This window comes from Stegodyphus dumicola, chromosome X2 (genome assembly GCF_044657685.1).
Source record: "Stegodyphus dumicola isolate Sdum_Otavi_A_Nest chromosome X2, ASM4465768v1".
NCBI classification, from domain to species: domain Eukaryota; kingdom Metazoa; phylum Arthropoda; class Arachnida; order Araneae; family Eresidae; genus Stegodyphus; species Stegodyphus dumicola.
Window position 1 is genome coordinate 90,120,824 of NC_140781.1, and position 19,153 is coordinate 90,139,976.

Genomic DNA, 19,153 nt, shown 5'->3' on the forward strand with positions numbered 1-19,153 from the left:
CATCCCTCTGCTTAGGCAGATAGCCCTCAAGCTATAAATTGCTATAAATCACATAAACCAAATCAAACCCTGAAAAAAGTTAGGAACAGATTATCATTTTAACACAATAAACTTTTTCTTTGTGATCACTTCTGAAACACTACTTCTCCTCAATATACAAATTCTGGTACTGAACATCTTCTTTTTGAAATGACAAGATTTACACAAAATTAAAATCATGTAGAACTGCTGGTGGTCATCGTAGAGAGTGTTCACTGTATTTATTAAAGGTCAGAAATTTATTCAACTATTTCTAAAAATGCAAATTAATCAACAAAATCTGGTATTAAGTACTTTGTAAGCATAATTAATAACAACTTCCAAGTTTGATTTAGTATGTATGATTACAGTTTATTACATTAACGAATGTCATTTGCTTGACAGATATGAAGAATTTCTTTTGAGGAGCTGTTCTTCTTGGAGGGTTGGTTTAGTTTGTTTGATTATGGAAAGCATACAAGGTCTATGTGGGAGGGATGTCTTTGTGGAGGATTTTCTAAGGGAAAACTCTCATATCCATGTTACGCATAGGAAAACCAGGTAAGTGCTCATGTAGCCAGCCTGTCCAACTGAAATCAAACTCAGATCAAACTATCAGCGTTCCAGTCACTTTACCACTCAGCCGCTGTTGGGCTGTGTGGGGAGGGCCATGAAGGTTAGGTTAGTTGATTACAGGAAAGCCTCGAAGGCTAACTGCCAAAGGGGAGGGATGCCTTCGTGGAGGACTTTCTAAGGGAAACTGGCTCGTATACATGTTACACATGAGGAAAACCACGAAAACGCCCATGCTGCCAGCCCACTCACGGGATTCAAACCTCGGACCGAACTACCAATTTTCAGCGACTTTACCGCTCGCGCTGTTGGGCTCGAGGGCCACGAAGGAAAATAATTACATGCACTGAAAACTGAATTTTAAACTAAATGTATAAAGAAAGCAATGGAAATTCACTTATCAACAGTAGTTCTCATTAAATTAAAATACTGCTTAAAATAAATTTATAAAGCTATTGAATGAAAATTTTCTCTTAACATATATCAGACATGTGTAAGGAGTAACAGATTAATTATTTCTAATATTATTAAGTAATTTTCTTATAAAGGAATTAAAGCCCACCAGCGGCCGAGCGGTAAAGACGCTGAACACTGGTAGTTCGGTCCGAGGTTCGAATCCCGCGAACGGGCTGGCTGCATGGGCGTTTTCGTGGTTTTCCCCATGTCTAACGTGTATACGAGCCAGTTTCCCTTAGAAAGTCCTCCACGAAAGGCATCCCTCCCCTTAGGCAGATAGCCCTAGTGTGCTTTCCCATAATTAAATACACCACACCACATATAAAGGAATTAAAAAATAAAAACAAACAAAAGCTTCTTTAAAGAAATTATTCTACTATTAAAAATCATATACTACTGGAATTAACATCTCACTTTATCGAAAATTAAATAAATGCATTTTTAATTGATAAATCAAGTTGTGAAGAAATATTAAATATGAATACATTAATCTTAATTATTTAAAAAAAAAACTGAATATGAAGATGGGAAAAATTAAGAGAAAAAAGCTTTGTAGACTATTTGCTAGGAAATCTGACATTCTGAAAAATGAATACACGCATACACACACACTCACTCATATTTATGTGCATAAAACACACACATATTGATAGATATAATTCACATATGATTAATTATATATTGAAAATATATGTATGTGAGCATGCGTGTGTATACACACTCACGCATATAGTGAGAAATTTTTTAATGTTTGAGACATAAATTTATATTCTTTCTGGAACAGTAAGGAAATAATACTTTAAAGAAAATTTTAAAAATAGTGTCACTAGAACAAATTTACGTCGCAAAGTAAAAATGTTTTTCATTCAAACAACGCACTTCTTCTTCTTCTTCTTGAAGCTTGGCTTCCCTTTGGCGCCTTATGCTCCAACTCAAAATAGCATTATTTACAAGTTATACCACTAGGACGCATTCCCTCCAATTCAGGGGGGAACGTCAGTCCGAAAATCAAACCCGTACACTAAAAGTGCTTAGGAATTCTTTAAGATGTATTTGATGACAAATTTGCCTAAAAAATAATACCTCCAAGATTTCTTATTACAGTGATTTAAAAGATCAGCTAAGAGGTCAATATTGCTGATTTTCATTTTCTTGAGCATAATGTTTCTGGCGCTATCGTACTTTGTGCAGTGAATAATTGCATGTTCAGTACTGTCAATCGTATAACATGAGTCACAAAATGGCGAATTCGCTCTACGATACCTGTGCAACAGTCGAGTCGTGTCCAACATTTGCAATCTTGTTTTACTGATTGCAACTTCCATTTTCCTGTCGATGTTTAAACCCTTACTCCACTCACAGTGAACATTACAGTAGCTGAATCTGCGGCCGGTGTAAGAAGTCCGCCAGCTGTCGACTTGCTCTTTCTTAATAGTATTCTCGATGAACCTACACGCATCCTCTGCTGAAATATCCCCCAAGTTATTCATATTTCTTCTTTTCGCAACTTTATCCACTCTTTCATTGAACCCTATGCCCTTATGGCCAGGAACCCAGATTACTGTGAGGTAATGAAAAGACTTAATCCGCTCGAAGAGCTTAAGAATGAGAGAGTTGGATCTCCTATGAACACAGCTCAACGCGCTGACGACAGAATTGCTATCTGTAAGGATAGCGATCTTATCTCGAGGATTCAGTATCTCAAGAAGCTTACAAATGGCCCAAGCCTCAGCTGAAAAGATGGAGTTTCTATTGTCAATGCGCTGACTGACTATTGCTGTGGTACGATCTACAGCCGCAATGCCAACCCCTGTATCGGACTTGGAAGCGTCTGTAGCATAGATTTTAAACCCTTGATTCACATAATCATTAATAATGGAACGGAAAAATTGCTGTATCTCCACATCCGAAAGATTTTTATTCTGGAACTCATACTCATTTGTTTTGAAACAGCACTTAACTTCTTCAGAAAAATCTAGTTCATTGTTAAAAGTAATGCAATTACTGAGATCTAGATCGAGATTGCTTAGCTTATCTTTAACACACTGGCTAATGGGCTTCCGTAATTTGCTCCACTTGTACTTGCAGCTTTGCAAACAATTTTTCAGATTATCCGCAATAGGAGAGGCTGCTGACAGAGTGATATTTTTTATTAGGAACTTCATTGCGGTGATGCATCTTCTTGTATCTAAAGCAAACACCCCTGCTTCAACATATAACAGCGGGAGAGGAGTGCTGATAGGCGCCCCTATAGCAAGTCTTAAAGCGTGATTATAAACTATTTCGAGCTTTTTCTTATTTTGTTGAGAGGTAGACAAAAGGAGACAGCTGCCGTATTCTATTCTTCCTCTTATTGTAGCATTTGCAATATTGACGAGATCCACTTTTCTAGCACCCCACCTGGGGCTCGCGATAAATTTAAAAGCATTCAGCATTCTTTCCAGCTTCGGTACTATTTTATTAACATGGACGTTCCAGCTCAATTTACTGTCAAACCACATGCCCAGAATTTTAATATGATCTTCCGTAGGGATGCTAACACCATCAAGCTTCAAAAGATTCTCTTCACTACTCCTTGTCCCGCCGAAAATAATCGATTTACTTTTCTCTGGAGAAATGCACAAGTTCCACTCTTTAGCCCATCTATGCACTTTAAACAGCGCACGCTGCAAATTACTGACTACCTTGGAGGGTGAGACATCTCCACTGTAGAGGAATATGTCGTCCGCATACACGTAGCAGTCAACATTAGCCGGGATAATTTCATAGATATCGTGCATGAAAATTGTGAAAAAAATGGGAGACAAAATGCAGCCCTGAGGAACACCGCTGATAATATCATAGCTTCTTGAAAGAACCCCTCTCCACTTTACTCTAATAGTTCTCTGGTTTAAGAAATTGGCAATCCACAGGATACTATTCCCTTTAACTCCGAATTGCATGATTTTATAGAGCAGGCCATCATGCCAAACTGAATCAAATGCAGCTTTGAGATCAAGAGCCACCAGTTGAACAACTTTCCTTTGCTTCCTGTGGTGCAGGATACTACTGAACAATTTGTTAAGCAAGACCAGGCAACTTCTATTTGGAATAAAGCCGTAATGCATTTTAGAGTGTCTTTTACTTTGCTGGATCCTCGGAAGTAATCTATTGAGAATCATCCTTTCCATGACTTTGGCAAGAATTTGCGTTAAAGAAACAGGTCTGTAGCTAGAAACCAGCGCACTGTCACCCCCAGGTTTCAAAAACGGAATAACAATAGCTTCTTTCCAATTCTTAGGGATAAGACCCAGATTCCATGACTTGTTGTAGGCCTCGAGGAGTGCATACTTGCAATCATCAGCTAAAACTGTAATAGCATATCTTGTAAGGTCATCTTGTCCCGCAGCAGAGTTTTTGAGGCTCCTGATAGCTTTATCGAGCTCAAAACCTGAGAACGGGTTATTAATACAGCTACTCTCTTCGTCACTGAAATCCAGGGGAATGAACTTTTGAATAGTGAATCTTGAATAATACTTAGCAAAAACTACACTTTGCTCTTCAGGTGACCAGGCGTGGCCATTCTGGTACTTTAAGATATTGTTAGAGAACTGGACCTGACTTTTGTTATTCTGAATATTTTTAACTATCCTAAATAAATTGCCGTTTTTTCTGGAATGACTACAAATTTTTTCCCAATGAAGCCTTCTCTTAATATTAATGACCCTCTTAAGGTAAGCATTCCATTTCTTGTAAGAGATCCCGTAGGCTCTTGAAACATGAGCTTTAGCGAGTCTAAGACATTTCCTTTTCTGGTCAAGAATGAAGTTACATTCTGTGTCCCACCACGGGCTGTTTTTGCGTTGAATCTCAGTTTTTTTGAGGTTCTCCTTTTTCGTGGCGCTCAAGATGCGGTTGAAATTTTCCAGGTTCCTTTCTTCAGGGCACAAAGCCCTGAATCTGTTACTGCTTTCTGTAGCGAACTTCTTCCAGTCATGGCGAACGATTATTCTCTGGTTGCCAGCAGCTGAGGCGTTGTTATCATTTGCAAAATTAATTTTTATAGGGTAGTGGTCACTGCTAAAGGAATCAGGAGAAACTTCCCATTTCAATTGTCCATAAAGCTCGGCAGAGCACAAAGCGATGTCAATGCACGATTCAATTCCTCCAGGGCTTACATGAGTGGGCTTCCCTGTATTTAGAATGCAAAGGTTGTTGTTGTTACACCACTCCAAAAGCACGTTACCCCCTGTTGACAGCCTGCTTGACCCCCAAGCCGGGTTGTGACAGTTGAAGTCTCCTAAAATAATAAACTTGCCGGGCAACGTAGCCAGAACTTTATCCCACTCTTTCACGCTGAACTGGCCATTGGGAAGGTAGACATTGATCACTGAAATATCGTAACTATTTGCACGGAAATCTACTCTCATAATTTCCCCTCCCGCTAAATCATAACTGCTATCTTGTACAAATAAGCCTGCGCACTGTTTCTTGATGGCAATCATTAGACCCCCGCCTTGGTAGGTGCTTAATCTATCTTTGCGAAAAATAACTTTTTCGGGTAAGCAAAAATCGTCTAAATTAGAAAGCCAGGTCTCCTGAATAATTAACACGTCGCAGAAGAATTCTTTCCTGCTAATACTAAAGTTTCTTTTGTTGGAGATACTTCTTGCATTCCATGAACAAAACGTAGGTCCCATCGAACTAGATGAGAAAAGGAAGCAAAAAGAGAAGCAGGAAGAAAAAAAATAATTATTTCATGAGTATAGTCTCGGTTTCTAACCTTGGCCAGACTTTTTTGGTATGCTCATGTCAAACGTGCTTTGAATGCAGGCTTCCCTTGTTATAGGTTCCGATTTAGAATGGGGCTTCTTGCCCTTACTTCTTGCTACTTCTACTTCCGTATTATGCTTATCCAAGGCCAGGTCACTGTCAGACTCAAGAGCTCTTTTCCCAATATGCTTATCTCTAGTGCATTCTGATATCTCGCTCTACTTTGTATCGAGCTTGCTGAACATGCTTTCATATTTTTGATCCAATCCTGCTAAGATTTTTTCGAAGTAGTCAGCCTGCTGTTTTAACGCACTTTCAAAAGATCCTTGCAGAGCAGCTATTATTGGAGTCATGACTTTCAGAAAATCTTCCTTTGCAGGAGTAGTCACGTGAGCTCCTGCCAACTTCGCATAGGAATTTTTGCTTGCTACAGCCTGCCTTGCTTCTACTACGGGAACATGATGGTCAGCACTATATTTGAGAATATTGTCCTCTTCGATGTATTTGGGACAATTCTTCGAGGATGCTTCATGTGAGTTACTGCACAATGCACACTTGATCTGCTCGCTTTGGCACTGTGCCCTGGTGTGATTTTCGCTACATTTGCTGCATCTGACTAATCCTCTGCAGCTTTTAATGCAGTGACCAAACCTCAGACATTGAGGACATTGCCTTGGATTATCGTAGAACCTTGTGATCCTATGTCTTGTCAACCATATTTTTACATATTCTGGCAAGTGGTGTCCTGCAATCGTAACAAGTACTCTTTCTGAAGATTTCTTATTACTGTCAGAACTTTTCGCTAAAAATCTTCTTAAATTCAATACTTCAATCTCATTATTATGATTCAACTCGTTACCTAGCTCAGAGAGCTCAACTTCTACTGGAATGGATGATAGAAGAAATTTGCTTGTCAATTCAGACACGGCAAGCATCGAGGAGACCTTAACATTATGCAATTCAAATATGTTTAAAACTTGCCATGCACATTCAGCCACCGAGGTATTTATTAGAAGCCTTCCATCTCTTATAATTTTAATGAAGTCAATATTTTTAACTAAAGCCACTTTGCTAGATATCTCATCTTTCAAAATTTTAGGATTGTTTACGTTAATATTCTTCTCTATACCTTTAAGAAAAACAGTGTAATTCCTTATTCCTTTTTCATGACAAATTTTTAATAAACGCTCTGACGATATGGGCGGTTTGTACTGACAGTCCAGGTCAGAGCTCCATTCCATCCTGCTTCATCACACTTGTGTCAGAGCGCAAAAGGAAAATGAAAAGGAAAATTCTCCTACCTGAAACTTCACTGAAAAAAAACAAAACCAGGAGAACAAGACACTCTGTTACTAGCTTTATTTAAAGCACAAATTAAACACCACAATACGGGAAGAAAACCCGCACTTTAACACGTTGCACTTCGCCGAAGTAAACAAACGCGAGTCGAAGAATTCACCACGCACCTTCGCGTCACAACGCACTTCTTAACGCCGAATAACAGAATGTAAACAAACGTCAGCAATGTGACATCACTCATGTGGGCGGAGTTAATGGTGACCCTTATCTGGATTGTCATTGGCCAAACTTAAGCTGTTGTCCTAGCAGTGTACATTTTGCTTATATGCTGATAACTGGACCTGCAAAGTCCAGTCCTATTTTTTCGAATGGTCTAGTTATTACAACTCTATCTCTAGGTAAGTCTCCCATCGTTTGGTTTATGGTTTGGTTCCTTGTTTGAAAGCACGTCATGCATTTACTTATAACGCGTCTAACTCTATCTTGTCCGGAAGGTATCCAGTATAATTGTCTAATAAGAGAAAGTGTTGTTTGAACGCCCGAATGAAGAGATTTTTTGTGATAATAATATATGAGTAATTCAGTGAAATAATGTCTTTTGGGTAAAAGAAGTTGATGTTTCTGGTCTTCTGAAAGATTGGAGAAACGTAGTCTCCCACCAACTCGTAAAAGATCATCTTCATCAAGAAGTACATTTAAGGAATAAACCTTACTATTACTTGGAACTGATCGTTTTGATTGCAGGCACTTAATTTCAGGTTGAAGTTCAGAATGTTGTACACATTTGACTAGCACTTTTGTTGTTCATTCTGTAGTTCAGAAGCACTCAAAATCTTTTTTTTATTAATGATGGATTGGTTCTACAGTTGTTCGCAAACCTTAAACACCACGCAGTAGTTCTAATCAATTTGCTGAATGACGAATACATTTTAATGAATTCGTTCTCAATGGAATTTTCACCTGTGACTGTTGAGTTCACTACAGCTCCCCTTCGAAGTTCAAGCTCTTCAGGATCCTTGAAATCTCTTACTGATTCTGCAAGTTTAGGCCACGAATCGATGCTCTGTAATAGCCACTTAGGTCCATGCCACCACATGTCACTATTTCGTAGTTCAGACAACGTTATTCCTTTCGTGGAATTTGTCTTTGTTCCTCTGGTCAGCATATCAGCCGGATTTTCATCTCCAGAGCAATAATTCCAGGACTCAGGGGATGTTTTATCTCGTATTTCCATTACTCGATGTTGGATGAATGGCTTCCATTTATTTAAATCGCCCTTTATCCAATGTAACGTAACAGAAGAGCCTGACCAAAAATATACATTCATCTGGAATCTTTTCTCTAACTGTTCTTTCACATTCGACGCTAATCTTGCTCCGATGAGCGCCCCCATCAGCTCTAATCTTGGAAGGGACAGCTTCTTCAGTGGAGCTACTCTTGTTTTGGAAATGACAAAACTACTTCCTATTTCACTGTCCGTCGTGACGTATCGCAGATATATCACAGCTCCATATGCCTTTGTAGTGGCCCAGTTATTGCATGAGAAATAATTATTTTTTATTTCATATATTTGTTCATGTGTTTAATTATTTTATAAAATTACTTTAATATTTTGTTAATATTCATATTTATATTTCTTTTGTGCTGAATGGCAATAATTAGTTTATTTATATTTAAATTTCTTTATGCTGAATGGCAACTAGTTCTAGTTCTGATTCATGATTGCTAGGTTTTGGTTTCAAAACGTTGCTCGAAGCGTCGCATTTCGATAGCCGAAAAATAAAATGCAATAACTTAGCTATTTGTTTATAATTCATGCTGTTCCTAGTCATAAATTAATTTTAAACATTAGTAGCCAAGGCTACATCGTGGTGATTAATTTTCGAAATGTCAACAAATGACTCTTCTGAAACTGCTATGAAAGATACGATGCAGTCACCGGAGCTTCATAAGGTGAGTGTAAAAATACCTCCTTTTTGGACTGATAAACCGGAAATATGGTTTTTTCAAGTTGAAGCTCAGTTCAAAATTAATAATATCGTTTCAGAAGAAACGAAATTTAATTATTTAGTTTCACAGTTTGAACCTAAGTTCGTCGAAAATATTTGGTACATTGTAACGAACGATAGTGCCACAAAATATTCGGATGCTAAAATTAGGTTATTACATTTATTCAAAGAAAGTGAAAATGTACGGATTAAACGTTTGATTACTGGTATCGAACTTGGAGACATGAAACCAAGCCAACTTTTGCAGAAGTTGAGATCAGTTGCTACTACAGATGTGTCTAAAAATCTAATCAAAACTTTATGGCTGGAGAAGCTACCTGACTCAATAAAAAATATATTATTAGTTAGTGATGAAGATGTAACCAATTAGCGTCTATGGCAGATAAAATTAGTGATATGAATCGGAAACCAGAAGTATTTAGTGCTAATGCTCCTTCCGTTCCCGCAAATGATTTGTTGCAAAGAATTACCTTTCTTGAACAAAAAATTGATCAAATAACCATTCGCTCAAGACGCAGGGACTCGGATTTACGTAATTCACGTTCACGATCTCGAAGCCGATCTCGTAAACGATATGACCCTACTGGCAACTTTTGTTTCTATCACTTTCGATTTGGAGCAAAATGTATTCCAGAGAAATGCCAGCCTCCGTGTGCTTGGGTAAAAAACGATTCCAAAAACCAGGAAAACTCGAATCTGCAGTAGGTTCAGCGGCAAACGCTGCTGCAGAAAATATGAAGGATTGTCGCAAATTTCGTTTATTCGTTCGTGACCGAAGATCAAATTTGCACTTTCTTATTGATAGCGGAGCTGACGTAAGCATAATTCCTGCTACTTCACAGAATAAATGTAAAACTGAATACAAACTGTATGCAGCTAATGGCACAGATATTTCCACTTATGGCATAAAAACGCTAACTCTTGATTTGGGATTACGTCGTGATTTTCAGTTTCCATTCATAATTGCTAATGTCACAAAAGGTATTTTAGGAGCTGACTTTCTTCACAAATATAAATTGCTTATCGATATAAATAAGAAAAAATTAATTGATGGCGTAACACAGCTTTGTGTCCAGTGTGATGTCGCTGCTATTTCCAGTGATTACTCAGTAACCACATTAAATAAATCCATAAAAATTTTCGATTTACGGTCGAAATATCCCGAAATTTCTAAACCTAACCTTTTTCCTACACAAATTAAACATGGTGTTACACATTTTATTACGACTGATGGTCAACCCGTTTATTCAAAGGCACGACAGCTCGATCCAAAACGCTTAGCTATAGCTAAAGAGGAATTTTAATTTATGCTTGACAATGGAATAATTCGTCCATCAAACTCCCAGTGGTCAAGCCCCTTGTACCTTGTTACGAAAAAGGATGGTTCATATCCTCCTTGCGGAGACTACCGACGATTGAATGCGCAGACGATACCTGATCGATACCCAATTCCTCGCATTGAAGATTTTCATCATATTTTAAGAGGTACAAATATTTTTTTTAAAATTGATTTATTCAAAGCTTATTTTCAAATTCCCATTGCAGAAGAAGACAAATGTAAAACGGCTATCATCACTCCTTTCGGTTTATACGAATTTAATGTAATGAGTTTCGGTTTAAAAAATGCTCCTGCAACGTTCCAAAGATTTATTCACGAAGTCTTTAGAGGATTAGAATTCGTTTTTCCTTATTTAGACGATATACTCATTGCATCCTGTACCCATGAAGAACACGAAAATCACCTTAAATTAGTTTTCGAAAAATTACATACATTTGGGTTAAGAATTAATGTTTCAAAATCTGTATTTGCTGTTCCACAAATCGAGTTTCTAGCCTACCTTATTACACCTAAGGGTTCCCGTCCTTTGCCAGAAAGAGTTCAAGCTATTACTAACTACAAACGACCAGAAACAATTCATGAACTTAGAACTTTTCTTGGAATACTTAACTTTTATCGTCGTTATATAAAGGATGCAGCGAAGAATCAAGCATTGTTACATGCGTATCTCAAGGGAACTAAAAAGGGGGACAAGCGTAAAATCGAATGGACTGAAGAAGCTGAGAAACAGTTTGAAACGTGCAAGAATGACCTGGTGAACACGGCACTGTTGTCTTTTCGCAATTCTGAACTACCTCTGGCGTTATTTACAGATGCTTCAGATACGGCGATTGGCTCAGTGTTGCAACAATATGAAAACTCCTCGTGGAAGCCAATAGCATTTTTTTTCTAAAAAATTAAGTGATAATCAGCAAAAATATAGCACCTATGATAGAGAACTATTAAGCATATATTTTTCACTTTAAGCATTATCTAGAAGGAAGAGTATTTACAATTTATACAGATCACAAGCCCTTAATATTCGGCTTTCGTCAAAAACTTGACAAAGCAGCACCTAGACAGGCTCGCCAACTTCAATACATCTCCCAGTTTTCGACTGATATCAAATATGTAAAAGGTGAGAATAATATTGTGGCGGATACATTATCTAGAGTTAATGAAATTTCATCGATAGATTATGATAAAATAGCTGATGAACAAACTCAAGATGAAGAACTGAAGAGTTTGCAAACCACTACTTCCTTGAATTTCAAGCAATGTTCTCTACCTTCGGGGAAATATTTGTGGTGTGATACATCAACTAAACATATTCAGCCGTATATTCCTCAGGCTTTCAGAAAACACGTCTTTCAACGAATTCATGGTTTATCACATCCAGGAATAAAATCGACTATGAAATTAATGACATCAAAATTCATTTGGCCTAACATAAAAAAAGATGTACAGTTGTGGACAAGAACCTGCATTCCTTGCCAAAAAGCTAAAATCAGTCGGCATACCAAAACAAAATTAGGTGAGTTTGAAGTACCACCAGGAAGATTTTCTGTCATCCATATCGATCTCATAGGACCACTTCCACCATCTAAAGGGAATATTTATTGTCTTACTTGCATAGATAGATTTTCGAATTGGTTGGAAGCAATTCCTTTAGAAAATATTTCCGCTGAGAACGTCGCAAGAGCCTTTTATAGCAACTGGATTGCGCGTTTCGGAACGCCAAGTAAACTCATTAGTGATCGTGGATCCCAACTTAAAAGTGATACATTACGAGCTTTGTCCAAAATCTGTGGCATCAATTTACAACACACTACTGCCTACCACCCCTCATGTAATGGCAAAGTTAAGCGCCTTCATCGAACATTAAAAACAGCATTAAAAGCCCACAACAACATATCTTGGACGGACACGTTACCAGCAGTACTTTTGGGTTTGCGTACTGCTATTCAAGAAGATACCAATCATTGTATTGCGCAAGTAGTTTATGGCCAGAGTCTCAGACTTCCTGGAGAGTTTTTCAGCGAACCAAGTATCCAGAGAGCATCCGAGACTTTTGCTAATAACCTCCAGGAACAGATGGAAGTTGTCGGACCGAGACTAATTCGTAAAAATTCATCTGAACAGATATTTGTACATAAAGACTTAAAAACTTGTTCTCATGTGTTTCAGAGAATAGATCGGGTAAAAAAACCTCTGGAACCTCCTTATGAAGGACCATTTCCTGTTATTGATCGCAAGGACAAATATTTTACTATTAGCATAAAAGGAAAACATGTTAATGTATCCCTGGATAGCTTGAAATCAGCATATATTTTAGCAGAGGAAAATTCCAAGTTGATACAACCTGACTACAGTAACTTGCAGAGACCGGACTCAAATTCCCATGTGAATCAAAAACATTCTCGCATAGGCAGAACTATACGTTTACCTGTTAGGTTCAAGGACTGACTAAATTATTTTGATAGTGGTTAACACTGCAATACTAGTTACTACCTATTTCTCCATCTTCGTAACGTAACTTAGTTACTGGTGGGGGAGTAGTGTAGTGGCCCTGTTATTGCATGAGAAATAATTATTTTTTATTTCATATATTTGTTCATGTGTTTAATTATTTTATAAAATTAACTTTAATATTTTGTTAATATTCATATTTATATTTCTTTTATGCTGAATGGCAATAAGTAGTTCATATTTATGTTTAAATTTCTTTATGCTGAATGGCAACTAGTTCTAGTTCTGATTCATGATTGCTAGGTTTTGGTTTCAAAACGTTGCTCGTAGCGTCGCATTTCGATAGCCGAAAAATAAAATGCAATAACTTAGCTATTTGTTTATAATTCATGCTGTTCCTAGTCATAAATTAATTTTAAACATTAGTAGCCAAGGCTACACCTTCTGACTTGCGTCGGTAAAGCAATGCATTTGAATATCTCTCAATTCAGACTAGTTAGTCTTTCGGAAGTAATGTCACGGAATTTTTACATCCTGAATAGCTGACAGTTCATTAATCCATTTTTTTCATTCTGTTCATTTCTATAACTGAGTGATACTGCTGATGAAGCAGTGGATCATTTCTTAACCTTTTAACCAGTTTATTAAAGCGAACTTCTGCATTTACGTAACTCGTTTTTAATTCAGACGAATGTTCATTCCAAGGGAGTTTAACCTCATATCGCTTTTCTTTAAATTTGATTGTTCTGTTAAATTTCTCTAAAATGTCATTGTCTATTTTACTAATTTCCTTCCCTTGTTCTATTCCCAATGTTTCTAATTCCCAAAACTGCTTTAAATGTGTTGAGACCAATTTGTCGTCAACAATAATGTCCATGTTTAACAATTTACCGTTAGAATCAGTCCGGCCTTGAAGGCACCATCCAAATATTGTTTCGGAAGCTATACGTTTATTTTTAAAACGTTTAAGTCTACCAGTTATTACTTCATGATAGTAATCTGCTCCGATCAAAACAGTAATATTTTTATCACTGAATTGACAAGAATCAGCTAATTGTAATCCTATTAACTCTTTGTTAATTTTGGAAACTGGGATATCAGGGAAAGGCAAATTAGTTGCACATATTTTGGTTAGTTTCCAAAGCTTTAATTTCTATACTTAGGGATGGTTTACTTCTGTTTTCTAGTTTAACTTTCACAACATTGTAAGTTTGTTCTGTTGCCTGGTTAACCCCAAAGGCAAATGTGGACAAAGTCTTCTTTCGAATAACAGGTAATTTACACGTCTCTGAAATGTCCCGAATTATAAAACTTCTCATCGATCCATTGTCCAATAGAATACGAACTGGTTCTAAATTATCCTTCTCAGAAAATGGACGTATCATCACAGTACACGTTTGTAGCAATGCACTGCGGAAAGTTTCGGTTTTTAATTGACTAATCTGAACATCTTCTTTACTGGATGGAATTGTCGACACGACCTTTTTTTTCTCCGATTTGCTTTCGAGTTGGAAACAAATAGACCTATTGTGTTTTTTATTACATATTTCGTACATTTTTCTTTCCTTACACTGCTTAATTTTATGCTGAGATTTTAAACACAAAAAACATCGGGCTTGAGATTTTAAAATATTTCTTTGCTCCTCCACGGTTTTAATTTCGCAGCGCTCCGAATCGTGTAGTTCGTCACAATATATGCATTTACTGCTAGCGACTGGAGCAACATATTCATACGTTTTAGGCGAACTTCTTACAAACTGTTTACTGCGCTTGTTGTTTACATTATCGTGAGCGGCGTGGAGACGATCGTTTGATTTATGCCTCCAGTTATGAATCATTTCCGCTCCGTGTTTTGTTTTTGTTTCTCTACTTTAATTTAACTGCGTAGCTCTTTCGCGGCTTTCTATTTCTTTACAAATAAATTCCATTAATTCGTTAACATTCCATGTTTGATCATTGTTTCTACTGCGACCGTATTCTAATGTTATCTCTGATGGAATTAATTTTAGCAATAATGGGCAAAGTAAACTACCGTAAGTTTCTGATACGACGTTCATTGACTTTAAGAATCTAATTTGAGTTTCACACTGATCATATAAATTCCTAAGATTTTCTATATCCCTTACATTTCTAACAGGGGAAAGATTTAACAGTTTATTCATGTGAGCATTTATTACCAAATTTTTTCTCCCAAACCTGTTAATTAACAGTTGTATAGCTGAATCGTAGTTCTCATTTGTAAGCGAGAGTCCGGAAACGGCATTATAAGCTACCCCACCTAGTACTGACTTTAAGTAACTGAACTTACTTACTTTCGATAATGAGTCATTGTTATGGATAGCTGCCTCGAATTGACTCCAAAATTCCTGCCAATTACTAGAATCACCAAAAAATTTAGCGATAGTCAATTTTGGAAGGCGAATAATTTTATTATTTTCAAGTTTGGAATCTATAGCGGTTTCATTAGGATCCGAATTTTCGAGTTTGTGTAATTTTCTCAATTGTTTTCTTCCTCTAAATTGCCACAGTTGGATTTTTTCTTCATATTCTAGAGCGGATGAAACTTCAAGTTCAAATTCATCCTCTGGGACCTTCAACTCCTGTTCTATTTGAGTGTTTAAATCACTGAGAATGTTCGCCTTTTCGTTTAATATGTCTAAAGTTTCTTCTATTACATTTATACTAACGTCATCTTTGCTTAATTCTGTCTCAATTTTCTTTAGTACCTTGGACACTGCTGTCCTTAATACTTTGCGTTTCGATTTAAGCTTAGCCACAGGATCTTCCATAATTACTTTAAAATAGAAAACTTATCCTACCTGTTTTTTGCAGGCTTCGCACACTTCACACCGTGCTAATCCATACTTACGAATCCATATTTTCGAATTTTAGCCGACTTCCCGGCATATAGCATCAAAAAATGTTTATGTACGCACTAATGTACACTATTCGAATCACGAATGTCGCTGCCTACGCATCTAACTATGAATCTAATGACGTATCTAAATGCCACGTCTAAATTTCTGCAAGCGGTGGTTCAGCTACAATTCTATGATCAAATACTCAATCTAGCTTAAAGGATTTATTAAAATACTAAAATTAATCTAATCTAGAATATAGAATCGAATCTAATGTTACATCTCATGAGCAGCGTTCTAGCTGCGTCATAACAAATCGAAAGTCAAGTTCTCACTGTTGCCATTCTGAGGCGGAGAAAAGTTTGTTTCTAATCAAACCGGAACATCGGCATAGTGAAAGTTTCTAGTCAAACCGGAACAGCACTTATTGAACAGGTACGAACCCTTATGATTTTCATTTAATCACATTATTAATCATAGATGAATTTGATTCTGGATGTTCTGTTGCATTTTGTGTAACAAATAAAATTGATTACAGTGCACTCCGATTATTTTTTAATTCTATTACAAGGAAGTGTGTTTCTGTCTGTATCAAAACTTGTAAAAAATGAAAAACCACCAAACAAAAAAGTTAAACTACAGAAACCTGTATCAAATAGTACAAAACCAGTAGGTTTTGTACTATTGTACAGGAAAGCAATTGATAATTGAATGGTCTCCAGTCTTCTGATTGTGAAGCTGTCAATATTCATTCGGATTTTGATCGTTCATATGGAGGTGATTTATAAGTAGTGATATTCTATGTTTAAAAATTATTCACATAAGAGCAAATATATTGATTTGATTTTAAAATTGGACCTGTTATTAAGTCCCAATGGCCCTTGTTTCCGAGATTGTCTGTTTTTAAATAGCTTTCTGGAAACAAGTGCCTTTAGGACATTTAGAGAACAATTTTTGGTTAATCATTGGATTATGGTAACTTGGCGATTTTATGGTTAAAATTTGGCGACCAACCCTGCTACAGCAACCTGCTAGTTTTGTTTTAGACGCCATTTTAATTTCACGAAGTAAAGGCATGTTTTTTTTATTACTCAACATTTTTTTCCAACAATATGCTAGCCGAATTACGCTTATGCTAGAACTTTTATGGAACAAAAGTGCTTAATCATGACGAAGATTAGATGCGAAATTGGGAGAAAGTGCAGAATCGCCCACTGCTTGCCGCGTTTCTAAGATTTGCACATACACTTTATCCATGTACACGTCGACCTATTTTCACTTAAAAAAATCCCAGAATTGCACAAGAAAATCCTCTCTTCTAGTGTGAGGCATTTAGAGGGGCCTGGAAGGGGAGCTGATGAATGATGCGTTACTGATAAGCAGGTCCCGTTGTTTGGGTGTGGCATATTTAAAAATCCACACAAATAAAAGGATAAAATAATCTAAAAAAGCCGAAAAACGGAAAAAAAAAATTCTACAAATACTGGTCAGGGTGGTATAACAACCACTAATTTAATAGAGCAATTAATTTGGTTTGAAAGAATAGCAACTTACTGGCCCTTAGTTTCGATATCAGCTATGAAATCACTGTTGTAAGGTATATTAGCCAACAATCATCGGGGTTAAAACCTTTCCTGCCGCACAAAAGACAATCCTGAAAAGGAAAAAAGTATATTTAACTGACTGATAACTTATAGCCAGAATACCACTGAGATCAGTAGTTTATCTGGCTCAATCAAATTTATGCCAGATGGGCACGATAACATAGAACTATCTTCACATAATGTCCGCAGTAAGGAGGAGCAAAGACGGATAAAGAATAGGAAGACCAGCAACGCAAGAGCTCACTAGCAAGTACCCGGCCCGGTAAAGGCGTGACTAACTGGGAGTCATAAAATGAGTGTAGAATGTGAATAAAACTAGTGAATTTAAGAAATACACAGTACAATAAATGAGTAAGATAAAAAATTAAGAATGCTAATAAACACATTGGGTACATAATTTACAGGTGGGCACTAGGTGGAAAAGTTCAGGTCCCTGATAAGTTGGGCCGCAAGTGGGCGCAGTTTGGCGTCCTCATTCAATATTTCGTAGGTAAAGATATCAAAATTACTCATATGGTCACAGTTCAGAGCTTTCGTGAAGAATTTCCTGTTGATCTTATTCAGGTGCTGTTCTAGAGTGTCTAGTTTTAAGTCACAGTGCAGTGTAGCATTGCTCACAAAAAAGTGAGCATGGGTGATAAGCCTTAAGACTTTGTTTTGCATGATTTGAAGTCCTTTTATATCCTCTTTGGTAGCCGTGCACCAGGCCGGCGACGCATAAGTCATCAATGGCCTAATTGGCGTGATATATACTAGCCTCTTTTTCCTGAGGTCTAAGCTAAAATAATTACCCAATATAGGGATGAGACTATTTACAACAGTGAAAAGTTTTCTTATGACCTCTGTTATATGATCTCCCCATTTTAATCTTTCATTTAGCATTACTCCTAAATATTTCGCCTTACTAACTCTAGGAATCTCTTCAGAGAATCAGAAGAGCTTGCTATTAATAGTCAACTGTGTATTTTTCCTCCTTATCAATAATAATTGCGACTTGCTGGCATTAATAGCAATTCTCCAAGTCGTACACCACTTTTCTACCACTGGTAGAAGCTCCTGTAATTTCTTGTTGCATGGTGTGCGTTTGCGGACTTTACGGCTAATGCCGTATCGTCGGCATAGTACCCAAGAAAGAAATTTCTGCCAATGTGAGCCCTAGGGAAGTCATGAACATAAAATAAATACAGGACGGGCCCTAAAATGGACCCCTGTGGGACGCCTGCATTCATGGTGCGTAAACTGGAGATGTCCTTTCCAATAGCCACAGTGAATTTCCTATTAGTGATGAAAGACATAATTAGCTGAATCAGCTTTCTATCCATAGGGAGATTTATAAGTTTATAAATAAGCCCCTCATGCCAGACGCGGTGGAATGAAAGTATATTTACTCCAGGTGATATGAATTTATTGCAAAAATTTACGTTTTTTCCGAAGCGCTACAAAAGTGCGACCACCTGTGTCAGTTATCGCAACGCCCTCAAACTCCACACTCAGAGACACTCTCTTACTTCAGTTCAAAGTTGCAGTTGAAAACACAGAGTAAAAAATTAGGAACTTGAAACCATTAAACAAACTGAAAAATTACAAAAAACACTTTACACATTAATTTGTAATATTTACAATCAAACAATATTTTTTACTTTATAATTAATCAATCCTTTATAATTTATTATTATTTTCTACATTTCCACACTAGTAGGCAAGCCATCCTTGAAACTGTGAATAAACTGCTTCCTGCATAGTGCAGCCATCTGGTGGTGAGATAATGAAGTGAACATTGTTCTAACAACCCCCTTT